Genomic DNA, 6,956 nt, shown 5'->3' on the forward strand with positions numbered 1-6,956 from the left:
GGGGGGGGCGGCCTGCCTCTCCCTCTCCCCTAAAGCCCAATAAGGCCCATATACTTCTTCCCCCGTATTCCCGTAACTCCCCGGTACTCCAAAAAATACCTGAATCACTCGGAACCTTTCCAATGTCCGAATATAGTCATCCAATATATCGATCTTTACGTCTCGACCATTTCGAGACTCCTCGACATGTCCCAGATCTCATCCGAGACTCCTAACTCCTTCGGTACATCAAAACTCAGAAACTCATAATATAATTGTCATCGAAACCTTAAGCGTGCGGACCCTACAGGTTCGAGAACAATGTAGACATGACCGAGACACATCTCCGATCAATAACCAATAGCGGAACCTGGATGCTCATATTGGCTCCCACATATTCTACGAAGATCTTTACCGGTCAGACCGCATAACAACATACATTGTTCCCTTTGTCATCGGTATATTACTTGCCCGAGATTCGATCGTCGGTATCTCAATACCTAGTTCAATGTCGTTACCGGCAAGTCTCTTTACTCGTTCCATAATACATCATCTCGCAACTAACTCATTAGTTGCAATGCTTGCAAGGCTTATGTGATGTGCATTACCGAGAGGGCCCAGAGATACCTCTCCGACAATCGGAGTGACAAATCATAATCTCGAAATACGCCAACCCAACATGTACCTGTGGAGACACCTGCAGAGCTCCTTTATAATCACCCAGTTACGTTGTGACGTTTGGTAGCACACAAAGTGTTCCTCCGGCAAACGGGAGTTGCATAATCTCATAGTCATAGGAACATGTATAAGTCATGAAGAAAGCAATAGCAACATACTAAACGATCAAGTGCTAAGCTAACGGAATGGGTCAAGTCAATCACATCATTCTCCTAATGATGTGATCCCGTTAATCAAATAACAACTCTTTGTCCATGGTTAGGAAACATAACCATCTTTGATTAACGAGCTAGTCAAGTCGAGGCATACTAGTGACACTCTGTTTGTCTATGTATTCACACATGTATTATGTTTCCGGTTAATACAATTCTAGCATGAATAATAAAAATTTATCATGATATAAGGAAATAAACAATAACTTTATTATTGCCTCTAGGGCATATTTCCTTCATTATCATGTATCAGGTGGTCGTGGGTTTTCTCTGCCCACCGTACACAATCGTTTAGGTGGTGGTACCTACTTCACCCTTGCTCCTGGTTTCTTCGGGAAGTACTTGACTATTTCCTCCTCATAGATTCTAAAGGTTCCCTTCCCTTTTGAGCAATCTAGTGATGCACCTGCAGTATTCAGAAATGGTCTACCAAGGATAATTGATAATTTTTCGTCTTTGGGCATATCAAGAATGATAAAACCAGTAGGTATAACATGCCCGTCCAATCTCAATGGAACGTTTTCAGCCATCCCCACTAGCTTCTTTGTGGACTTGTCTGCCATCTGTAATGTTATGTCTGTGGATATACATTCAGATAAATTTAACTTGTGAAAAAGAGTTTGAGGCATCACACTTACCTCTGCTCCTACATCACAAAAGAGCATTATTTATATCAAGATTACCAATAGAACAAGATATAGTGGGTATACTTGGGTTTCCCAATTTCTCTGGTATCTTGTTATCGAACGGATACTCCGTATCATGGCAACTTGTTCCTTCAAGGTCATACTCCTTTTATTATTCACAACATCACGCATGAACTTGGCAAAAGTAGGAATCTTTAACATATCAGTCACATCAATTGACATTTTAAGATCAACAATGGCTTGCAGAAAAGAAGAGTACAATGCGTCATTTGAAGGTGGTCTTACAACCGGAGAGTTTTCTTAGTTTTACCTTTATCTTTCTCTTTCTCCTTACTTTTCCCTTTATTTTTTGGTGCTAGGCCACTAACCTTATTGGTTGAATCAGGTGGTTGTTTATTTCTTTCCACCCTAGGTTCTTCCTCTTCTTCTGCTTTCGAAGTTTATTCTTCATTGTTATTGCCATCAGTTGCTTCTGCATCTGAGTCAACTTGTTTTTCAACTTCTGCTTCATCTTCCTGGGTATCTTGATGGACCTGTTCTTCAGGTTCTTCTTCACCAAAGAGCAATTCTCTACTCTCTTGAGTTTGGCTTTGGCTCTCTATTCTTCTTTGTTCTTGCTCTCTTTCATACCATTCCGGGCCCTTGGGATCTTGCGTTCTCTTACCACTTCGAGTAGAAACAGGATTATCTAACTGAGCAAGGATCAAAGCCTGAGTCTCAGAGATTTTAATACATTGGGTCTTTATCATACGAGAGTGTTTAAGATCTTACCAACTGGGTATGCCGACTTACCAGGTACCACGTCGTGAAAGACTGTAGAAGACGGCTTAAGATCCTTATCAGTCAAATTCATACGGCGAAAAGTATCATAATAAAGGATATTGATACCGCTGCCTCCATCCATGAGCACCTTAGTAAATTTATAACCCCCAACTTGAGGGGCTACCACCAATGCCAGTTGACCCGGATTGTCAACCCGGGGCGGGTGATCCTCACGACTCCATACAATCGGCTACTCTAACCACCACAAATATCGAGGCACTGCCGGCTCAACTATATTGAGCACACGTTTATGAACCTTCTGATCTCGCTTGCAAAGGCTTGTGGTGAAAACATGATATTGGCCACTGTTAAGCTATTTTGGATTACTCTGATACCCTGACTGTTGTTCCTGGTTACTCTGATTAGGCTGCTGATTATAACCACTCTGGTTACCTTGTCCTTGATATCCAGAACTTGAGCCGCCGCCCCGAAGCCAGGTCCAGGTGAGCCAGACCCTGACCCGCCGTGCGGGCCGTTATTGTTATTATGATTCTAGTGATGGCCAGAATTCTTGTATTCCTTCATAATAAAGCAATCCTTCCACAAATGAGTCGGTGGTCTATCCGGGAAACTATGTTTTGGGCAAGGTTCATTCAACATCGCCTCCAGGTTGAATTTCGGTCCTCTAAACTGCGACTTACCCTTACGACGCTGATTATTGCATCGTGTATTGGTATTAGCCACAAAGTCTGACCCGCCGTCGGCTTGCTTGCGCTTACCGTTGTTGCCCTGATTATGTCCTGCTATGTTCTGTTGCTGACCTATACCGCTACCATTCTTCTTTGCTATGTTAGATTTTTCATCATCAGACCCCGGCTCCTTAGTAGGATCAGAGTCAGCATACTTGATAAGAGCCGCCATGAGCTCCCCCATATCATTGCAATGACGTTTAAGCTGTCCTAACTTCTGCTTGAGAGGTAAGAAGTGGCAATTCTTCTCTAGAATCAGCATAGCAGAGCCGGCATTGATGCTATCTAATGAGTGGATAATAGTTGAAATCCGGCGAACCCAATGGTGGGCCGACTCATTCTCTCACTGGACACAAGCGTCCAGATCAATAATCGACGAGGGTTGCTTGCATGTGTCTTTAAAATTCTGAATAAAACGCGCTTTCAACTCAGCCCATGAACTAATGGAGTTGGCTGGCAACCCTTTCAACCAGGTTCGAGCTGGCCCATCCAACATCATGGTGAAGTACTTGGCGCATACTGCATCACTGACATCTAACATCTCCATGGCCAGTTCATAGCTCTCAATCCAAGCCTCAGGCGGAAGATCAGATGTGTAATTAGGCACCTTAGGAGGACCCTTGAAATCTTTGGGAAAACGCTCATTGTGTAGAGCCGGCACTATACAGGGCACTCCAACTGACCTGGAGGTCATCCCAGCTTCGATAGACACACAAGGATTCAACTGAAACTGCTGGTGAGCCCCCACTTGAGCCGCCAACTCCGCCTCACGACGCACTCTAGCTAGATCCGCAAGGGCCTGAGCAGCATTATGATCGCGCGGCGGGTTATGTCCACGCGGCGGGTCATCAGCTCGAGGCGGGTTACGATGCCGCTCACTACTGGAAACCACTGGCTATTCGATACGATGGTTGTAGTTGCGACTCTAGCGGGGCATTGAATGAATACGACCGTGACTGTATGAATAAGCCGCCTGCTGTCTGGCCGCTATTTGAAGGAGCTCAATGGAATTACGGGTTTCTACAGCCACCAGCGACTCTCCCTCAATGGGAATTGCTGCCAATCGACTGGCAGCTGCTAACATGTTGTCCACCGGGTTAGAGTAATGACCAGAAGGCGTCGGTTCCCGTTGAGGTGGGGCCAGATCCATACGAGGCGGATCTGGTACACGGGGTTGAGTCGCCACTCCAGTCACAGGCGCCTCCGTAGCCCGGGTCACACCGGGCGGGTTACTCATTCTCGGTCGTGTTAAAAAGATTCTGCCCCTCAAATTGCGAAGGAAGACGGCTCTGGTGCCTCCTTCGAAAAATAGCATTTGACACGTTCTAATACAGGTTTAGACGAAAGGCCTCTGCCCTTATCCGTTGTGACTCAGCATCCAGGGCGGCTCGTTCTGTGGTCATCCTGACATTCTCTGCCTCAAGATCCTCTCGGGCCTTGGTCACCTCGTCTCGTAGTTTTGCAATCTCCGCATTATGCTGCACTTGATTATCCGGAGTCACCTCTGCAGCTAACAGAGTCGCCAACGCATCTAAGAGTTCGAATAAGACTTGAGTCGGTGGACGCGCAGAGCCGCTCGCTCCGGCCGTTGTAGCAGCGGTTGAACCGGATGTCATGGCCGCAACTGTTGAGGATTGTAACACTGGTTGCGTGCCAGCCATGAAAATAGCAGCCTTGCTCGGTGGCTCATAGGGCTCTGGAATACTGTCGCCATCGGAATAGCCCCCAAGCCCGCCATCTTGCAGTTGATAGATTGACTCGGTTTCATTGGTTGAGGACTCGTCACCTGAATAGATGGCCGTCTCTCCACCAGACGTAGAACCTTCCTCAAGATCCGCCCCATGAAAAAGCCAACGAAAGCATGCTTTTGGGCGGGTTGGACCTTGGCGGGTCGCGCGCGCCGAGCCGTCTCAATGATGTTGGTGCTGGCGTCAGGCTCAGGCTCTGACTCGCCGACCTTGCCGATGAAGACGTGAATTCCGCCAAAGGGGACCTGGTACCCGTACTCGATTGAATCGGTCTCGGGACCCCAGCCACTGTCGTCGATGTAGATCTTGTCGCGGCGACTCTTTGTCATCCGGCCCACAGCGTATCCCTTGATCCCGGAGAAGCTGCCCTTCAAGAACTCGAAACCACCGTGCTCTGGCCCCACGGTGGGCGCCAACTGTCGTGGTTTTTGTCACGGCGGATGCCCTTGTGAAAGGACTTAGGTGTGGAGCCATCGTGATGTTGGTCAGCTTGAAGGGGTTGAACGGGACAAAGGACACAAAGGACTTACCCAGGTTCGGCCCCTCACAACGAGGTAAAAGCCTACGTCCTACTTCTAGTTGTATTGCTTGAGTTTTGATTACAAGGGAGCGAATACGCTTGACCTAACTCTCGATTGATTGTTTCTTGAGTTAACCCGCCGCCGGATCTCACCTTTATATACACAGGTCGAAGCCCGACGGCTTACAAGAGTCCGAGCCGGATCACACAACGTGACCAGCCTAGTTTCTAAACTATCTTGCCTTAATAGACAAGCCACCATATGGCGGTTCACATGCCCGGGTCTCGGGCTGTCGCCAGGCCCACTCCTGTGAGCCTCCATCTCCGCACTTGTCCTCTCAGGCCTTCTTGGGCCTTCTTCATGTTAAGCCGCCAACGGTGTAACCCGGCCCCTCCTGGGCGGGTCACACCTCAGAGTTATATCCCCATCAGCGACCGAAGTAGTTTCATGTATGTTCGTTCGTTTTTCTTCTCTGCTTATTCATTCATTCGCTTTTCTTTTTTTTACTTTTGTTTATTTTTTTAAAATATTTTAAATACACATATTTCAAAACTTAACCTCTAATACGTAAAAAGAATATAAGGTTCCATCTTTCCTTTTCTTCCCACCACCCTTTCATCTCAATCAACTTAATTTACTTACCTTCTGAACCAATTTCATTTTAATTTACTTACCAAACTTCTCATCAAACTATAAGGTAAATCACGAACCGATTTGATAAACATTATTTACACAATCGCATTAATATGGTCAAGTAATCACAGGCTAATATACTAGGATATTTATATTATGTTTCAATCACCTTAATTTACTTACCTTCTAATCTAATTCCACTTTAATTACTTATCGAACTTTGGGAATGTATCCGGTGTACCGGTGCACCCACACTCGGCTGATACCGATGCACCCACCCTCGGATGATACCGATGCACCGGATGCAATAGAACATTTTTATAAGTATAAAGAAAAAATCTGGCACATCAACACAACATCAATGTAGTGACAAAAATTCGTAGCAAAATTTGAAATATTTCTTGAGATACAAAAATGATAAATTTGATATTAATGTGTTAATGGGCTAAATCTAAAGCCCAACTTTTATTATGTACTATTCAGTGTTGGATTTTTCATTTTTATTTACCGAGCTATGTTTCGAATTGGACTTGAAATTTTATGTCAATCTACATTAATGTTGTGTGAATGTCCTAAAAACACATTTTTTTCAACATTTTAAAATGTGCAACATGAATACGGTGCACCGGTAGCACCACAAGCACAAGTGCACCAGATAAACATATTAATGTGCAATATGATTTATTAAATAGTTATTTACACAATCACATTAATATGAAAAGTGTAAGTGCATCTAGTGCCACCCCTAGTTGGTTTTGGAGTATTGACGACAAATTTGGTTGAGGGACTAATGTGTTTGTGAGAATTGCAGGATAACACAGGTAGTGTCCCTCATTGATTCGGTTTGCCTACCGGAGATGACCCCTAAAAATGTATGAAGACATTGACAACAATGGTGGTATGTGAAGATATTCATATTGAAGAGTATGACATGAGAAGACATTTAGTGAAGACTATGGAGCACGAAGACTTAGTTGTTTCGTTGTTTCCTTTTCTTCTTTGTTGAGTCATAGGAACCACCGTACTG

This window comes from Triticum dicoccoides, chromosome 5A, assembly GCF_002162155.2.
Source record: "Triticum dicoccoides isolate Atlit2015 ecotype Zavitan chromosome 5A, WEW_v2.0, whole genome shotgun sequence".
NCBI classification, from domain to species: Eukaryota; Viridiplantae; Streptophyta; class Magnoliopsida; order Poales; family Poaceae; genus Triticum; species Triticum dicoccoides.